The 19392-nt window shown below is 41.6% G+C and overlaps 1 protein-coding gene across 1 annotated transcript in view; it reads left to right on the forward strand.

Moving 5' to 3' along the window:
- The first annotated feature begins 1401 nt into the window (after positions 1-1401).
- bahd1 (bromo adjacent homology domain containing 1) overlaps positions 1402-19392 on the forward strand; it is a 41625-nt gene continuing 23634 nt past the window's right edge. Inside the window, exon 1 of the mRNA XM_034674254.1 lies at positions 1402-1823. The gene's annotated coding sequence lies outside the window, so the exon portion shown is untranslated. The remainder of the gene's footprint in view (positions 1824-19392) is intronic.

Consider the following 19392-nt stretch of genomic DNA (forward strand, 5'->3'; position numbering starts at 1 on the left):
AAGTTGGATTTATTTATAGAGCACCTCTCAAGAACAGTGGTCACAAGGAGCTTTCCAACAACAATAAAAAAAACATTAAAAGGCAAAACAGCGATTGCAAGTACATACAAAAACATGACATAAAAACAGACAGATTAAACAAAGGCAAATCTAAACAGATAGGTCTTCAACTGCTTTTCAAACCTGTCAACAGTGTCCACAGTTCTGAGTTCCAGAGGAAAACTGTTCCAGAGTTTAGGACCAACAACCTGGAAATCACAGTCCCCTTTAGTTTTTAACCTGGTACGAGGCACAGCCAATAAATCCTGATCAGAGGACCTCAGAGTCCTGCTTGAGTTATAAGCAGGGGCGATTCTAGGATCGGATGTTTAGAGGTGCTGAGCCGGGCAAGATACATTTCACTGATTTGTACATTTTAATGCAATTTAATTCCCAAATTTGTGAAAGAAAAGTATAACACTTTTTGGGAATGTCTGTGACTAAACCATCAAATCTGATAAAGGTTATTTAAATGCTGAGCCACAGCAAAAGAGAAATGGATTGAAATCATAAAAGAAACATATGGCAACCCTAATTTCTGGGGAATTACATCTAATTTTGATTCAGCAGCTCCTCAACATATACATAAACAGTATGCATGTTTCTGGAGTAAACCAGCCCCCTATAGTGAGTACCAAAAATACCAAAATTGACATTGGAGTTATTTTTTGGACTTTCATTTGAAATGCAAAGCACAACATGTAAAACGTGGTGGAGCTGCTGTATTTTTGTTGTTAAAATACTACGTTTCAACCATGTACTGTATGGTTTTGAAACTTTTCCAGCTTGTTAAAAAGGGCATCCAGAAAAAAAAAAAAAAAACACTCAAATTTTAGGGGTGCTGGGATTCAATTTAGAGGGGCTTCAGCTCCCCCAAAGATGGGCTAGAAACGCCTATGGTTGTGAGGCTTCAGCAGCTCCCTGATATAGACTGACTAGAGTTGGTTTAAGCATGTGGAAATTAATAATGTCCCTCCACTTTATTTTTGATCTTTATTTTCTGCCACTTTCTTCATTGTTTTATTTTAGGTTAGACAGCTGAGAGGAAATAAATAAAAGGGAAACCAGAGCAAGTTACAGATGACAGCCACCTTTTTTTTGAACCAAGAAACCTGATATTTCACAATCCAATTTCCACTTTACAAAATTCCACTTGCACAAAGTCACATTAAATGGACAACACAGTCCTCCACATCAGAGCTCGAGGAGGCACCGTGCAGTCACATGTCAGAGCAGGTTTTGGACACGAGCCAGAGCTGCCAGGCCACAGATCCTTCATTCACTCACTCAGCCCCTCACTCCCTCACTGCCTGCCAGGGTTAATACAAGTGTCAAAAGGAGCAGGGCTTACAGACATTAACTAGGTGAAAGCCATCTGTCCGCCGCAGCAGGGGCTGCTGGGGGACGGTGACATGTGGACTGCGCGTCCGTGGCCCTTTAAGAAACTCCATGTTTTCGCTACATGATGCGTCAACATAAAAAGCGGATGATGCTGTTATGTAAAAACACGCTGGAGTGGAGCTGTAGTTTGCAGGAGCTCGTTGGATCTTCAACACTGCTCGATTGGTCTCTTTAAAGCAGCATTGTGTTTGAAAGTGTGTTTGGATTGTGATTTTTACGCGTCAGGCACAGTTTGGAGTTTAACGAAAAGGAGCTTCCAGCATGAGTCGTCCTCCGCTCCGTTTTCTTCCTACACCTGACGCATCTCTCTCTCGCCCTGTGGAAGTGATCTTTCTCTCTTTAAAGAAGACCTAAGCGGAGTTATTTAACAGCCTACCAAAGCGGTAAGTGACAACAGCTCTTATCAAGTCTGGTTCTAAACTGAAAGTGTGAAAGCGAGCAGGCAGGAGCGATGAGAGCTGGGCTCGCTGTTTGGCACGTAATGTGTCTTTCTACAGATCCCTCCGTTTGCTGGGGAAACTTTTGCACATCTCATTCTCTCTCGTGCAGGTGGCTCAATCCTTTTAATGTCGTGTAAACAGCAGAGGCTCGCTTTGGAGTCGCGCTCGGGTTCGCTGAAAATGTCGCACAAGCTCCAGAGAGTCAAGTTTGGAGGCTCGACTCTGCTGCGGAGTTAGAGTTTGTGGGATTACTGCTACAGTGAAAGACACGAGAAGATGTGTTATGCTACTGTACAGAGCTGGTGTAATCTTTGGCCTGTAACTGAGAGAGACACTAAAAGGTCCTGCTGGTGTTTCTCTGACTGTTTTTTTTAGGACTAGAGTTGAATGATGAGCTGATTCGTCTTTGACTTTACTGAATGGTAACCTACATCAGGTTTGGATGATACATGAAGAGTTCATGTAGTGCTTTCTGAAGCAATGAGACTTTTTAAACTTTGTTTATTGATTTTCACATAGAAAAACAATCACATCCAAAATTAGAGGTTGGTACATTTCCCTTTTTTTTGAACAAAGAAACAACACAGACGACATACAATGTTACAATGTCATTTAGCAGACGCTTTTATCCAAAGCGACGTACATACGAGAACAAGAACAACACAAGCAAAGATCTAGACGAGAGGAAACAAGATCAGTAAGAGTAACAAAGTACTTCAAGTCAATTAGGGTGCAGGTACTGCCAAGCAGTGTAAAGGCAATCCACAAAAGTAAGTAAGGATTCTTATTTTTTTTGTTATAATAATAATAATAATAAAATAAGGAACATCTACAATGAAGCAACCAAACCATTTAAGACCTTCCATTATCTTCATCAACAATTAACCTCACCACAATAATGACCAAAGTACCAAGTGCTGGGTCAAATACGAAATACAAGACAACAAATAACCCCCCCACCCGACACATACACCCTCCAGATTAACTACATAGAACTCCAAGAATGGAGAACATAAGACAAAAAGCAAGTCTAATAAAAATAAACAGATGAAAGCAATAATCTAAACATAGTAAGACACTCCATGGTGATGCTCAATCTAAAGACATACAGCAAGCTGAGGTATCGACATGAGATAAAAAAGGATCCCAGATTTTTTTTTGAAGATATGAGCTTTGCCACTCAGGGTCAGCCTAATCTTTTCAAGTTTGAGAAAATAAAGTACACTCTTAATCCAGCTCAAATGGGCAGGTGGGTCAGAGGACTTCCAATTCAACAATATCAGCCTTCTGGCCAACAAAGTCGTAAAGGCTAACATGCCCTTCTTGGCTGGAGAAAGAATAGACAGAGGTGGAAGCACACCAAACAAAACAGAACAAGCATTAGGGACCAGTCTTACCCCAGTTAGTAATGAGACTTTAAATTCACTGCTAAACTCTTAAAATGTAGATTTTTCTGTTTTTTTATGATAAAATCCCAAATATGTTCTGCATATCGACTTTACATACACTCTCATGTGCTTCTCCTTCAATGAAGAGTTTCAGTTTCATGCTGCTTAACTCTTCTCAAGAACTTCTCCCACACCCTCATCATTTAGCTTCAGTGATTTTCAAGCTCAGTAAGTCTATAAACACACCTACAATGAGCATAAACTGAGAGACAATTTACACAGTTCATGTAGTCATCCACAATTATTTCAATTATCACTCTGTCGACTTTATGTAAGATTTAAATGCTCATTTTTATGAATTACCCAGTTACAATTGTGCAACAATAAAGTGTAAAGCAATCATGAGACTTATTGCTTGTATAATACTACTTTCAATAAATCCAAGGTAGAAAAGTCTCTGTCTTCTTCAGTGACAGACGTAAGGCGAGGGTTTTATTTAGATCTTGGATCTAAAGGGGAGAGTTTTCAAAGCCAATCCTGATGTGAAATAATCCCACAGTTATCTCTTAAAGTTACTGAAGTACAAGCTGTACAGGAACAGGATTCGTCATGTGTCACGTATTGGAGGACAAGTTCCCCTCTTCATTCAGACTTTGAGGTTAAACTGTGGTAAGAGTTTGAATGTAAAGTTCCTCTATGCAGGGAAGTGAGTTGTATGGTTGTGTGACTGAACTGAAATGATTCTGCAGAGGCATGCTCAGTCTGTGGATGATTTCACGCTGGGGAAGATGTTTGGTGACTGGCGTGTTAAACAGCACAGAGGAGAGTAAAGAGGTGTGTGGACAATACAAGAGAGCAATGTGTTAAAAGTAAGTTTTGTTACGGATTGGTTTCGGAAACATTTTCATGTTTTCAACTAAATTAAAAGTCTTTCCAACATTGATGATCAATGTCTGGATTTTGACAGATATCCACTTTCCATCAACGTTAACGGTCAACAACACAATCCCCAACTCCACACTCACGCTTACTCACTGTCTTTAAGCTGCATTCAGGGTAAGCGCTTGTGTGTTGACTGGCATCCCACTGCTGCATAACCAAGTGCGTACATGATGCAGACTTTATAATGCAAGCTTAAACACTTGCCATGAGTTTTCATTACTGCAGACTAATTGAGCGTCTCACCCAGTATTTATTGTGATCTTGGTGACATGAAGGAAGTGATCATCCAGGCCCTCTCAAATGTAATCAAATGTTAATAAATTGCAGAAGTATTAAAAAGTCACAGAGCAATCATGAACAGGTTTATTTGTAAGTTACTACATGTACTTTTGTTTCTTTTGTTGTTGTTTATTCCACATTTAGAGAGTTGTTTTATGTTTATCAGTTCAATATTCATAAAAGATTTCTCCTTTTGACTTGTGTCAGTTGGTTAAATATAGAAACACTGTGCTGTAAGACATAAATACAAACTGGCTTTCTTTGTTACTATCTGATGGCGCACCTTGTTTCCAGGCAACGTGTGATGCCATGATAGTGTGCTCCATTCTTCACTCGTAGACCCCCTCGAGCTCTCAGGGACTCACACACTGCACGCTTGACGTCATGTCGGTCAATGAGGGTTCAGGGTGGACATTGGGATGTGGACCTAAAGTTGGGTTTTGGTTAACATTTGTCCACTAATGGAGCTCCATATCAACCCAACATTTAGCTTTAATGGACTTCCAATTAAGATTTAAAAGGAAAGACTTTCTACCATGTTGGTGGTTTATGTGAAGTCCCTGTTCGATTTCCATTTTTACCCAAACTTGAACGTCTGTTTGACATCCAGTGCCAGCTGAGGAAAAATGAAGAGAAAGTGGTCTAAGGAGAGCAGCGTAAGCTCCTGTTTTCTTTACTGATGAGGATCCTTTTCAATATCTCTGATGTCCTGAGGTGAGATACATAAGATGTGGGGTTGCCCCCTTTTGCAGGAACCTCTTTTTCATTTCAACAGCTTTAGACTGTAATTATGTAACACAATCTGTAAGCTCTTGTTCCTTCTTTTCCTCTTTTCGCTCAAACCTGGGGAGCTCCTGACTCAGCAGACAGAGTAACTTAGTGAAAGCACCAGAACTGGAGTGTAAAAGTTTTCTTCTTCTACACCTGTTATTTGGACAAATCAGGCATTTTCATCTTTTAAGTTGCGACTTTTTAAGGACATTTTTCACCTTTTATGACATTCATGATTAATCGTTGAATCAAGGAAATAATCATCAGTTTATTCCTGAAAAGAGAGAATTGTGAGTTTGAGGTTTTTTATTTTTGAAAGGCTGATTATCTCTGCTGTGAGGCCCATTGAACCGAACAGGCTTTGACGTGACATCAGTGTGATAACGCATGACGAACAAGTCACCCAGTGAGTTCTTCAGTATAATGGTGTTTGTAAAGCCTCTTGTGCACAGAGAAAGCCTGACAATAGAGCTTCAGTTCTGGAGGTCGGCGTAGATTTGTGTCCAGCCTGTTCTCCACAACCGACTCTGACAGGCCCGTCATAGCAGCATGTCGAACAGAGGTGCAGTGCCCACACGTGAGCCATAAAGCTGGATATCAATCCCGCACATAATCCCATTATGTCTGAAGAAGTATCCTGTTGTGGACGTAGAGGGGGGAGGAGGAGGAGGAGGAAAGTGGAGGAGGAGGAGGAGGAGGAGGGGGAGGAGGAAGTGCCTCCTGTCACCTAAAACACACTTTCCTCCCCCAGGAGACACCTACTTCTTACTCAGATACCGGACACATGTGCTCAGAGAGAAAACAAGGGCATCTGGGGATAGGATTTAAAAGAAACAGAGTTAGCAGATAGAGCAAGAATAGAGTTGGCTTCTTTTCAGATTGTGAACAGAAAAACACACCTAAATACAAATATTTGGGTTTATAACTTATGATACTGAATTGAGCTCATCTCTAAAGAACAGATGCTATTTTGTGAGTGTACATAAATTTGCTCCCACATGGGCCGTTCGGTGCGACGTTTGATCAGAAAGGTGGAAACTTAAAAAAGTAAGAGTGTGGATTTTTTAGATTGATATGTTAGAAAACAGTGTTCATCAGTGTGAAGGTTTGTCTTTACAGTTCTCAGTTGAATCCAGAGCTTCAAAATGTTTTTGGGGAGGCTGCATCACAATGATCTTGGTTTTCTGGGCTGGTACTGATACTGATTATCAGTAGATCCCAATATTGATAACCAATACTCAGGACCAGTATGTATTTACAGTAAAAATGAAAATCTTTGTAATTTCACTCTTTTTTTGTACACAAAAAAAACTCCCTACCATAGCTTTAAGAACATCATTTAGAAGTGAAATGCATGTTATCCTTGAGCTCTTGTTTAATTGTTGCCCATGTTTTTTTTCTAGAGTTCTAAGAAACATCAGGATAGTCAATTTTATATATTTTTCAATCTATACATGAACAATGGTTCCTGATCTCTGGTGGTGTCTTGTCATGGGTCATGTAATATGTATTGTGAGTCACCCAGTGATTCCCATTCCGGATGTGAGTTATAGCCGGTCATATCAGAATCAGCTTTATTGTCTGGGTTTGTGTACACACACACTATAAATAATGATGTGTCTGTGGATGTAAATATATATATAACTGAGCAATGGAGGGCAAAGGTGCTGCAATGAATATGGTTTTGTCCCAGGTTGTGATATATGCGTACATAAGAGTTGGATGTTTCGATTGATGTCAATAAATAATGAAATAAAGATTTCACCCACTCTATCTTGCAAATTAAAAGCATGCCAATCAGTTTTATTACAGGAAAATATTTTCTCAAAGTGACAACAGCGTCCCGCCTTGTACACTGACACACACACATCCCTTTTATTCCAAATCACTCTCTTAGTCACGCTGTTGTGCCACACAGGGGGACGTCAAATCTTATCTATCAGGAACTCGGGCAGCGCGGCAGGCTTGATTGTTTTGGATGCCATTCAGCACGAGCTACCTTTTACTTTTTAACCTGTTACTGTCGTTCACTGAGCTCCTGACAGACACACACTGAATATAAACGTGGCTGCTCGGAGGATCCTTTTGAATAGTCCAAGAATAATTCAGGATTATTACAACTTGAGCCTGTAGCTATCTTTTCAGTTGGTTGTGACATAATTCATAACAAGATCTGCACTGAGATTGAGGCTGGATTAACCTGCTGAGGGGCCCAGAGGCAAAAACAAACTGCTGGGGCCCCTGACAGACCCCCCATTCCTCCCATTCCCACATTCATGGATTATGCAACATACAGGCACAAAACAGAAAAAGAGCCTCTCAGGCCACATACAAGTCAAAATACCTTGTTGTTGTGATTCAAGCAGAGAGAGACAAATTGGGACTACTCCGGGTTTAAATCAAGCACTCAGGCTCTTAATGTTTTCATGTAGTTCTCTCTTAAAATGTGCATATTTGATTTAAATCAAGTTTCCCCTCACTTTTGACCTTTAACTGATGCTGTTGAATGCCTGTCTTGGAGTTAGGATTACACATCATGTGGATTTTCTAACACCACATGAAGCAGGATCCTCAGCCAGACTCCTTTATTGCATGTGTCTTTAAAATTTGCCCAAAAACAATTAAATCCCAGAGTATCAACACTTAATCCTGACCCTGGAGAGTTGTGGAGCCTCCACCTAGATATCCCTTGTAATTCAACCTAATCCAGCCTTACTGGGGATCTGGGATTATGGCGACATTGCTAAAAAGATGTCCAACAGGGGTAATGGTGGAACAATACAAATGCTAGCTGGAGGAGGAAAGAAGGCAAGGACAGACAGTCTCATACTATCTGTTGTGAACATGAATCTCAGCTCATTGAAACACTTAGTTGTGTGAAAGTAGATTTTATTTTTTGCAATTTACCCTCTCTATGGGTGCACTTACTCACAGTTGTATATCTGAGTTATGTAACTGAGTAAGGCCTCTGACATTGTTAAAGCTCCTATGAGGAGTTTTTAGTCAGTGATAAAGCAGACTGAAATAAATACTGATGTCTCTTAATGACCTACTGAAGCAAACAACAAGAAGAAAGAAACATACTTTATTAATCCCCATGGGAGAAATTCAATTTTTCCACTCATACTATTTTTTATCATGCTACACACATAGTTTGATATATACATACAATTTCTGCACAAACATGCTATGGACATGCACTTAGGGAGAGATGTCAGAGTGAGGGTGCTGCCATCAACCAGCGCACCCCGAGCAGTTGGGGGTTCGGTGCCTTGCTCAAGGGAACATAGGCAGTGCCCAGGCAAGTTTACCAGCACCTCTCCAGCCACCAGTCCACATGCCAAACTTTGTCCATACTGGGACTTGAACCGGTGACCATCCGGATCCCAAGCCAAGTCCCAGTTCCAAAGCCAAGTCCCTATGTACTGAGCTACTGCTGCCACAAGACCATCAGCGATATGATCATTTATATCTTATCATTAAAGCTGTTGCGGGGTAGGTGTCAGATAACAACTTTAAAAGGTTGTACTTTGAAGCTCTAGTGAGTGACTTTAAGTTTGTGTTGATTTCAGCGCCCCCTGTGGACAAAGTGGTACCTGTTAACTCTGCTGATTGTTCCTGTGCATGCATAATAGGGATGCGCATTTCGAGCCAAAAACTATTCGATAATCATTGCCATCTATTTGACGATTATTCAAATAATCAGCCCACACACACGCACACACACACACACACACACACACACACACACACACACACACACACACACACACACCTGTCCCATTAACGTCCCGTTTGTGTGGCAGTTGCGTTAACCAGCAGCATGACGAGGTGCCAGCGTCTGTCTCGATCCTTATGTCTGTGTTTCTGTGATGCTGCGTGGCAGGTATGTTTACATTTTACAGCCATGCTCAGTCTCTGGAAATATGTGTAGTGGTGGAGGATTCAGAAACGGAGAAAATCGCAGTAACTGTAGCTAAAGTTTTCTTCTTTTGCTATTTAATACAGTTAGCATTCTTCTTCTTGTGTTACTTAATGCAGTTAGCAAACAGCTTTAAGACGCTCTATAGCCACCGTCTGGTGGGAATACCGTATTACAACCAGGTAAAACGAGGAAAAGTGACAGTACAAAGTGAACGAATATTTGAATATTTTAAAAACATTGCCCATCCCTACTGCATAAATCATGTTGTCTCATCTCATGCTTCTTTCTATCAGTCAAACATACTTATCACTACTGTCTGTCGTACACCTGCCCTGTGGAAATGATCATATTCCTGTCTTGTTTGTTTTTGTTGGTCAAGTGTTAACTGTTGTAGTTGCAATGCTAACACGTGCCATAGTCATTTCACAGGACGTGCAGTGTGAAAAACTTTCAACTTGTCACTTTTTCAGTACTTCACGCAATGTAAAGCCTTCTCATCTTCCTTGATTAAGTTACTAGAAAAGTCTGTCTGATATTGAATCAGTGCAGCCCCAGCATTTGCAGATGTGGGCAGGTACATTGAGGAGCAGACTTGTCACATGCCAATGTTTACTCACAGCAGCTACACCTGCAGAAGGAACACGGCCAAATTTCAATTCCATTCATGATTATGGCAATTACTGTACCTCATGTCGTGTTGCGCTCGTTCTGTCCCAGGTGGTGAATAGAGCGCACCCTCCCTTTATTCTTTATGGCAGGTCATGTGCTCTGCCCCTCCCCTTAACAGCTCTCCCTTTAATTGAATCACCAAGAGCCTAGATCAACACACAATAAAAATGGGAGTGTGAAGAAGTTGTGGTATCACGTTGTGGAGCATTCAACCATCATGTAGCCACAGATGGAGAGAGGAGAGAAAGGAGGCGAGCAGGAGGAGACAGGTGTGTGTGTGTGTGTGTGTGTGTGTGGAACAGAGTGATGCCACGTTTCTACTAAAACTGGCCACACACTGGACGACTTTTTATATCTGCACTGATTTTTAAACAGAGGGAGACCACAGACACGTGGACACAATTCTCTGTCTGAACACACACTAGACATTTCCATAAGAAAGCTAGACCACACACTTGATGTCTGTGGTATATTTTGATAGTGGTGATTCCACAGACAAGAGATCTCACAGAAACTTGTGAGATCAAACGTGACTTCAGAGGACAAACAAACAAACATGGAGGACGATTGATGTCATCAGCTAACAAAAAATGAAGGGGAAGAGTGGCTGAATAATTCCACAAGCTGGTCTTATGTTTCAATCAAGCGGCAACCTTCGGCTGCTTGAAGCCACTGCGAAAGTGTTAAAAACTGCAGTTGAGTGTCCAGACGAGTGTAGTCTGGATAGCTCATTTCTTGATTGGCACACGCTGTACGGGGGATGGATTTTTTCATAACACCGCAATTTCGAAGATATTAAGATTACAAGTTTTCCATTACGAGAGGCACAGCTGACTTGATTGACAGGCAGGAACACTGTAGCTGTTGGCTAGGAGGCTCAAATGCCGCCTCTTTAGGCCACACTCGCTTGACAGCAGTTCTGTTGAGTTCAACATTTCCAATATGGCTGCCGCCAACGATTGGCCTCAAAACAGCTTGGGTGACGTCACGGATACAACGAACATTATTTATACAGTCTATGGTTTCAATACTACCCTGGCTCTCTGTATAGTTGTGTTTACGTTCGTTGGAAACACACAACATCCAGTTGGTGACTCCTCCCCCTCTGCTTCTCCTGTTTCTTATTGCCGGTATTCCTTCAGAGGCAGACTGACCTTGGATTGTAAATATCAAAAATGTTTGATATTTCGGATTCAGGAGCAGTAAAAGAGTCATATTGACATGACTCACTGGAGGTTGATTTGGACAAATAATCAGTTACGACAACCCCAGAATCAGGTCGCGATCATTGCAATTGCAAATCTGGCATAAATTGAGCCTACAGTTTCCTAGTGTATGGCTAGCCTAAGTGTAAACGAGGCGTTAAGGCTGATTTATACTTCTGCGTCGAATCGACGGCGTAGCCTATGCCGTAGGTCCGCGTAGCTCCCGTACCTACGCAGAGGCCTACGCACGTAGCTGACGTGCACCTCTTCCAAAATGTAACTACGCGTAGAGCCGACGCGGACCGCAAGCTCTGTGATTGGTCCGCTCGACGGCTTTGTCTTTCCCGCATTCACAGCACTGCCGGGATCCCGGACATCGGCCACACATCGGCCGTGTAGTTCATCTCCTCCTCTCTCTTCTTCATGTAATCATGTCTGTATGATAAACAGCAACATGTATCAGCTGTAGATTAACATAACACGCTCTGAATCGATGTGGAAAAGTAAACAGAGATCGTAGCAGGACCGGAAGCAGGTGACCGGCTATCAGAGAGACCGCACTGCCCTCAGGCGTTTCGGAGGAGAATTGCTGCGCGACACGGACACATCGACGCACAAGTATGTGGGGCTCATGTCCGCGTCAGCCCCTGCTGCGTAGGGGAGACGCAGAAGTATAAATCAGCCTTGAGCATGACAAGAGAGGGGCTGTAGCGATCAAACAAGCTTACGAAAGCCAGACTAAACAGTGAGTCTGTATCATAAAAAATACATCCATTAATCTTAACAATGAAGGCTTGAAAAGATAGAATGATACGTTAGATCTGCACCCTGTGTTAAAATGTTAGTGATGGAAAAGCTCAGATCCTTCAGTTTTTAATAACACAGTGTAAAAGAAACTCGACTACAATTAAACCATGGCAATTAATTTAGTGAGTATTATCATCAAAATTAAACTCAAGCTCTTAAAGTGGAGTAATGAATTGACGCTGTTTCAGTTTTATTACATATTTTAATTGATATCATTCAGTTAGATAGACAGCCATGCTTTGGTAAAAAGAAATGGTAATACATTTTTTTCACTTCATTATCTTCATTCAGTTATGTTTTTCAAAGTGTTCAGAAGGTCTAAGCTTTAAAGAGTTTGCATTTCTGTAAATACATTTGATGCATCAGTACAAGATTATAATTTATGGTATAATCCAGCAGCCTTAACATGCAATGTTAAAGCTGACTAATATACATTTGAATATTTTACACACGGGTGATGTTGTAGTCACACAAGCTGTTAAGAAATGTGTTGCTCCACTCTTCTCTCTTTATTTGACTTTCCCTTTTCTCTGTCAGACGGACAAATAAGTATGGTATCAGTGGGAACAGGGTTTGTTCTGTTAGCTGAAAAGAGACTGTAAGTTGTCAACTGTACACATTAACACAAAAAGATGCTACATGTCTCTGTTATATCTTACATTTTTCCTTGTCACAAAAAAAGCTATCAAAATGTCTTTTTTTGTAGTAGTAGTTGTAGTAGCATTGTGCAGCCCTAATATAGAGGCATGAACATTGAATTCACTGTTTCATAACCCTTCAAAAAGTCCTCTTTTTACGATGCTTATCAGTTTTGTAGTCGGATCTTAATCTTGTTTGGTTGTTTGAGTTTTCTCTGGTTTGAATCTTGAGTGTCTCTGGATAAGTGAGGCTGTGCTGAAGCCTGCACTCCTCTAAAAGCCATTAGACAAGCCTTCTCTCTCTCTCTCTCTCTCACTTTCTCTCTCTCTCTCTCTGTCTCTCTCTCTCTCTCTGTCTCTCTTTCCCTGACTCACCCTGGCACGATGCCTGAGACACAGCTGTGAAAATTACAGGTCTGTTTCATGGAAACATAGAAGAAGAGGAGGCGGGGTCAGAGGGGGAAGAAGCAAAAAGAGAGCAGAGACCCGCGGCCCCGGCGTCAGCTGTCGGGCGGCCCACAGCTGCAGTGGATGTGGAGCTCTCAGAGCGGGGGTCTCGCTCTGTTCTCACACACACTAGATTGTTTACATGGCGTGTGTCTGTGTGTGTAAATGTGTGTTTGTATGTAGGGAGGACATTAAACCTTGTTTGTCTGAGGCCGGACAGAACAGAAGCCCTCACTGTGAGTGACAAACGTCAGGCTCCTTCAGTGAAAAGCACATGGCACCAAGCGTCCTTCAGCTTGGCAGATGCTTAAAAGCATGACTGAGGCACTGGCAGGTGGGCAGACGGGTGCCCCCCCACCCCTCCCTCCGGTCCTCGCTCCCTCCCTCTCAGTTGGGTAGAAAATCCAGCGACAGGCCTCTTCTATCAGAGAGTCATTGTTCACGATGATGATGACAATCTCTCTCTGTCTCCATTCTCTGTGCTATCTCAATCCATCACTCTCTTGTCTTTTTACCTCCCCCTTCCTCCCCCCTTCCACCCTTCAGTCGATGTCTCTCACACTTTCTCCTAATTTCTCTTCTCCCTCGCTCTCTCAGAAAGTCCGTGTCAAACGTCTGTATCCCTGAGGAGCTGTCAAGCAAAGAAAAGCAAGACTGAGGATGTGAAAAATGGTCCCACTGATTTCTACTTAGTTTGACTTTTCTCCCTCTCAGTGAAAGCTGAAGTGCGAGATTCCCACTCCTCTTCCTCACTCCTCTCTTCGATCTTTTTAAATTCTGTCTTCATCGCTTTCTCTCTTCATCTGGCTCCCTTGTCTTTATTTCTCTCTCCCCATCCTCGCTCTCTTTGCCAGTCAGGCTGTCTGGCATCCTGCCCCGTCTCTTTGAAGAGGAACAGTAGCAGCAGATAATTACACTTCCTGTCCTGTATCTGCTCTTTGGTGCTGAACTGTCATCTCTACATCTGTAGGCTACACGTTGGAGCTGACAAATAACAGCTCACTACCTGTTCTGTTGTGTAGCAGCAAACTTGAGCTTGCCTTCCTAATGTGCTTTTGCTGATTCAGTGACTCTACGAATATTGACTTTCACCTACTTTTACACCACTGATGTCTCCAATGTTTAAAAATCAATATCACTGGAACGATCTTTCCCTACATGTTGAGTGAATGAGACTGACTTTGATTGTCATATTACTAAAAGCAGTTTAGTTGTAGTTAATATCCCGTCCTTATTAACTCAAAACAAAAGGTTGTTGTCATGCAAACAAACCAGATACTTCCCACACAGTTGCTGCCAGCCATGTATGACACAAATTCCTCTCTTTCCAACACTCTGTAGAACAACTTGGTCAACACAGTATTCAGACTGTTGTATGACAACAGATTGCTGAAATGTTGCCAAGGAATGATTCCTACTGAACGACTTCACTTGTTTACGTGTATACTGTTCGGATAATTACACTGGAACAAACGGCAAACTCTAGAGATGTAACAAAGAAGGTTGAAGTGCCAAAAACTGCAGTTCTTTGAATGGCCACTTTCAAAGGCTGGCATCAGAGGAGAGTTAATCCTAGGACGAAGCTTCAGAGGGAACAAATCTGAAATTCCCTTACATCCAATGTCAAAGTAGGAAAGTCCTGTCTCAACTCTACCAATTCACCTGCTCCCAGATGGATCAAAAGTTAGGTTGAGTCAGCATTTGAAAAATGGCGAAGACTTGTTCTTGGCTTCATGATGCTTCTCCAGACACCAGTGGGTGATGTCACTGAAACTGCATCCACGTCTTTTACAGTTTAAAGTTAATCCCCTTGTAAGATTTGCAACAGACATACACATTTACAGCCTGGTACTAACAAGCAGTGTTGCGGACTAAAGCTCATTTTCTAGGGAGCTCCTGAAGGTTATAATCATTATCTTGCGCTCAGAAGATAATTATCTTGTGAGAACAAGTTATATCTTGTGCGCAAAACCTTGTTGGACCAAGTTTTTATCTTGTGCGCACCACATAACCATCTTGCTGGAACAAGTTATTATCTTGTGTGTAGCACATAACCATCTTGCTGGAACAAGTTATTATCTTGTGTGTAGCACATAACTATCTTGTAGGAAGAAGTTATTATCTTGCGTGCACCAACTAAATATCCTGTTGGAATAAGTATTTTTTATGCGTTCAGAATAATTTTCTTTGCAGAATAAGTTATTTTCAAGTGCGCACAAGATTATGATCTTGTGTGGAATTAACTCTGTATAAACTAACTTGTGTGCACACGATCAAAATGCTCACTCTGCAGGACTGTAGGGTTTTTGTAATTTTCCTTTTTGAAGGTTAGAGTAAAACACAAAGGGCGTGTTCACTTAGAGTGATTCATATGCAGCTGGCTGTCTGAGGCATCTCTTCAGCAAATTCCACTCATTTTTTTTACTCGTTTGGTATCCATCCTTTTTTCCAAACATGGTCAGTTCTGGCTCTTAAAACCAAGATAGTGACAGTAAAAACACCAAACTGGAGGCTTCATAAGAAGACATGTCCAATCACTGGTGGATGAAATTAAGTTGGCATAACTTTTTAAACACTACATCTAAAACATTTTCTTTAAAGTCAGAACAGTACTTCCTCTCTTACTGCATTGTCAAGATGACAATTGACAATAGGCCTTCCATTCATAAGCTCTTCTAGTCAAGTTTTTTAGTCAAGTCAAGTCAACTTTATTTGTATAGCACATTTAAAACAACCAGTGTTGGCCAAAGTGCTTTACAAGGTAAAAAGTAAAAATTACATGAAGACAACAATAAACAACAACATAACAGGATATTAATGTCCTCTTCACGAGTAGAAGGCCAAAGAGAAGAGATGGGTCTTCAACAAAGATTTAAAACATTCAACAGTTGGGGCCGATCTTAATTGGAGTGGCAAGCCATTCCAGAGCTTGGGGGCCGCTGCTGCAAAGGCTCGGTCTCCCCGGGTTTTAAGGCGACTTTTAGGCACATCCAGGAGCAGCTGGTTTGTTGACCTCAGTGCTCGGGTTGGGTTGTGAGCATGGAGAAGATCAGCCAAGTAGGATGGTGCCAATCCATTTAGGGCCTTGTATGTTAAAAGTGCAACTTTAAAATCAATCCTGTGACGGACTGGGAGCCAGTGGAGAGCACGCAGCACAGGTGTGATGTGCTCCCTCTTTTTCCTGCCAGTCAGGAGGCGAGCTGCCGCATTCTGTACAAGCTGCAGGCGCTGAATAGACGCCATGTCTAAGCCGACATACAAAGAATTACAATAATCAAGCCTAGCCGTAATAAAGGCATGTACAACTCTCTCTAGATCCTTAGGAGGGAGATATGCCTTCACCTTCGCTATGAGTCTCAGCTGGAAGAAGCTGGACTGAACCACAGAAGAGATTTGTTTCCTAAATTTGAAGGCACTGTCAAAGTGAACTCCAAGGCTCTTTACAGAGAAGTGAACATTTGCTGCGAGAGGGCCGAGAGTGCTCCGGTCGAACTGTTGGGGCTGTCCAAATACAATACAAATACAATACAAAGTTTTTTAGGGTTACGATTCAGCACAGTTTTATGATTGAGTAGACTTCATCCAGATGTGTTGATTTGTTATAAATTAATTTGTGCTGATGATGCTTTTGTTTCGGCAGCTTGCAGCACTTTTCTTTAATATTTGTAATGTGTTTCTGTTTGCTGTAAATGCTCTTTTTTGACCCTCTGCTGCAATTTTTTTTCGTTTACACTATGTTTCCATCAGTGTAATTTTTCCCTTTCTTAATTTGGCATGCTACTTCGGATTTGTTCTTAATTTTGCGCCCATTTCTTCAAATGTTGATCACCTTACCAGTCGCAGGGTGTTCTCACTTGTTGCCCCCCCCCCATGCCCTTGAGCACACCTGCCTGAACTCTGACTCTGCTGAGTTCCCTGTTTCAGTCTCCAGTGCTCTGATGCTCAGTCAGCTCGGATGCAGCCTCTCTGTAGCAGAATCTGAGCTCTGACTTTTCAGGCGGGAGCAAGCAGAGAGAGATCAATAAAGTATTACAGTGTTATTTCACTCTGCCTGATGATATCTCTGTGCCTCTGAATGAAAAATGTTTCATCTTCAGTAAATATCTCCTCAGGTGAGAGTTTCTGGGGCAAGATCTTGTCAAATAAGAGTAAAGTGTAGATCACTTAAGAGATATCTGAGGTGAAAATGGTCTGAGCACACCAAGAAGCAGCAGACAGCCCTGCACTGTTGGTCTAAAGTCATATGACGCCTCACGTACAGACAGGTGTATGATTCCTAACAAGACAGACTGGCTCCATGTTCACTATGTCCTCTGATCAGATCAGAGACATACTGCAGGGTACTTGAATGCACCCTTAGATGAGGTTGTTGCCTGCTTTTGATGTTCAAACATTTGCTGCCTAGTTTGCTCATACCCTAGTTCCCTAGTTTCCTCATTCTCTTGTTCAATTGTTGCCCAGTTTCTTAGTTTCTCTCATTTCCTTGTTCTCATGTTACTTTTTTCCACCTCCACACATTCACTTGTTTCCTAGTTCCCTAATTACTCATTCATTCACATGCTCATTCCCTGGTGCCCTCATTTCCTTGTTCCTTCGTTAACTGGTTGAATTATTCCACTTTGTTCACTAGTCCACTTGTATCCTAGTTCACTAGTTCCCTAGCTCATCAGTTCGCTAGTTTGCTTTTTTACTTGATTTACTCATTCCCGAGTTCTTTTGTACACTAGTTCCCTGGTTCCCTAGTCATCTTGTCCCACATTGATGCTTCCTTCTTCCTTGTTCCCTAGGCCATTCGTTCCCTCACGCTCTAGTCTACTTGTTCACCAGTTCCCAAGTAACCTCCTCTTCTTCTTCAAGCATTTATATCTTGAAACACGAATCCTTCTCATGTTTCTTGTGAAGGCAAGAGAGATCAATAGTGAGATGATTTATATTCCTGTATCGTCATTATAGTCATGTTTAATGCCTTTAACCTCTGGCGTCAGAGTGTGGGCGTCAGATAAGGCAAGCAGTGAAAGCCATTCACCCAATCTATTCTTCTATTGCATCACTCAATGCAAAGATTCCCGATGATTCATATGTTTGTCTGTTAAAAGACAGCGTGATGAGATTACACTCATATGTGCAGAGGACAAGATTAGTAAAGAGATAAGGGGAACTGCATCAACCGCAAAGGGCACCAAAATTGACTCAACCTGAAAGTCCCTCACTGGAGCTTTAAAAAGCTTTGGAAATGCTTAACTCATCCAACATACCAGGATACAAGTGTTAGTTTGTCAATATGCAACAAAGTCTGCTCATGTTTTCAAAATCACTTTTGAAGAGCCTTTTTTCAGGGTTTGAAATGATTCAAAATGACAAGGTTAAAAATTCATTTTAATTAAAAAAAACTTCAAAATCAACCTTTTAGATAGACTTTTAATTAGTAATCCTGAGTGTGTTATTTAAAGAATGTCTTCAATCATTCACATGCCTATTGCCCGTAATGAAAGAGTGTGTTTTCCCTGCATTTAGGTCCGAGCCTCCAGTCATCCTGCTCGGCGTCACGGCTCTCCCTGCCGTGTGTTTCAGAGTGTTTATCACAGCGCAGGTCAGATCTCAGCAGTCTATACTCCCTCAGCTCTCCCTGGTGCTCACGCCTCATTAACTCAACACACTCAGCTTGTTTACAGATGTTAATTACACACTGCAACGCTGATATTGATGAGGACAATCAGCATTTACTCTGATTGAGCTTCCATTCTGACCACGCGTTAACCTGACAACACAGTGGCATTCAATCAGTTTGGTTTTAAGCTTTTAAATCTGCTTTTCAGTGCGTGTGTTCAGGTCTTCCTCTGATGAGCGTCCACCGATGTCCAGCAGCAGAGCGGTCACTACTGACCACATGTGTTTTATCAGTCATCCTATAATAGGCTGATGGTATCGCTGTTTCCTTAACAAGTAGTGTAATGAATGATGAACACGGGCTGATCGCTCATCTTCATTATTAGATTCCACGTATCATTAAGAGAGCAGGATCCAGAAAATGAGACTAATTAAGAGCGATACATGCTCCTATTTTCTGCTGTCATTAATCTGACGGAAATAAATCACTGGAATATTTCTTCAGGGATTCATATCATGGATGTACACTCATTAAGGCTGACAGTTGATCACTTATTTATGTTTCTGTTGCAGTAGAGGGACTGTGTGTGCTTATTACATAGTGTAGCGCAATGACTGAAAATTACATGTTGACCAGATTTTATACTTCTTAATCTTTCTTATAAAATATTGGTCCTAATTTTCAATCCCTCTTAAATCCATAAATTCAAATCCAACGACTCAACCTTAGAAGACTCCTATAAACAGGTTAAAAAATGATACACAGTCACAGGAATATAACATCTGTATGCATTCATGTAAGTTATAGTAGTTCTGATTTGTGCAGACAGAGAG

Source organism: Notolabrus celidotus, chromosome 22 (genome assembly GCF_009762535.1).
Source record: "Notolabrus celidotus isolate fNotCel1 chromosome 22, fNotCel1.pri, whole genome shotgun sequence".
Lineage (NCBI taxonomy): Eukaryota > Metazoa > Chordata > Actinopteri > Labriformes > Labridae > Notolabrus > Notolabrus celidotus.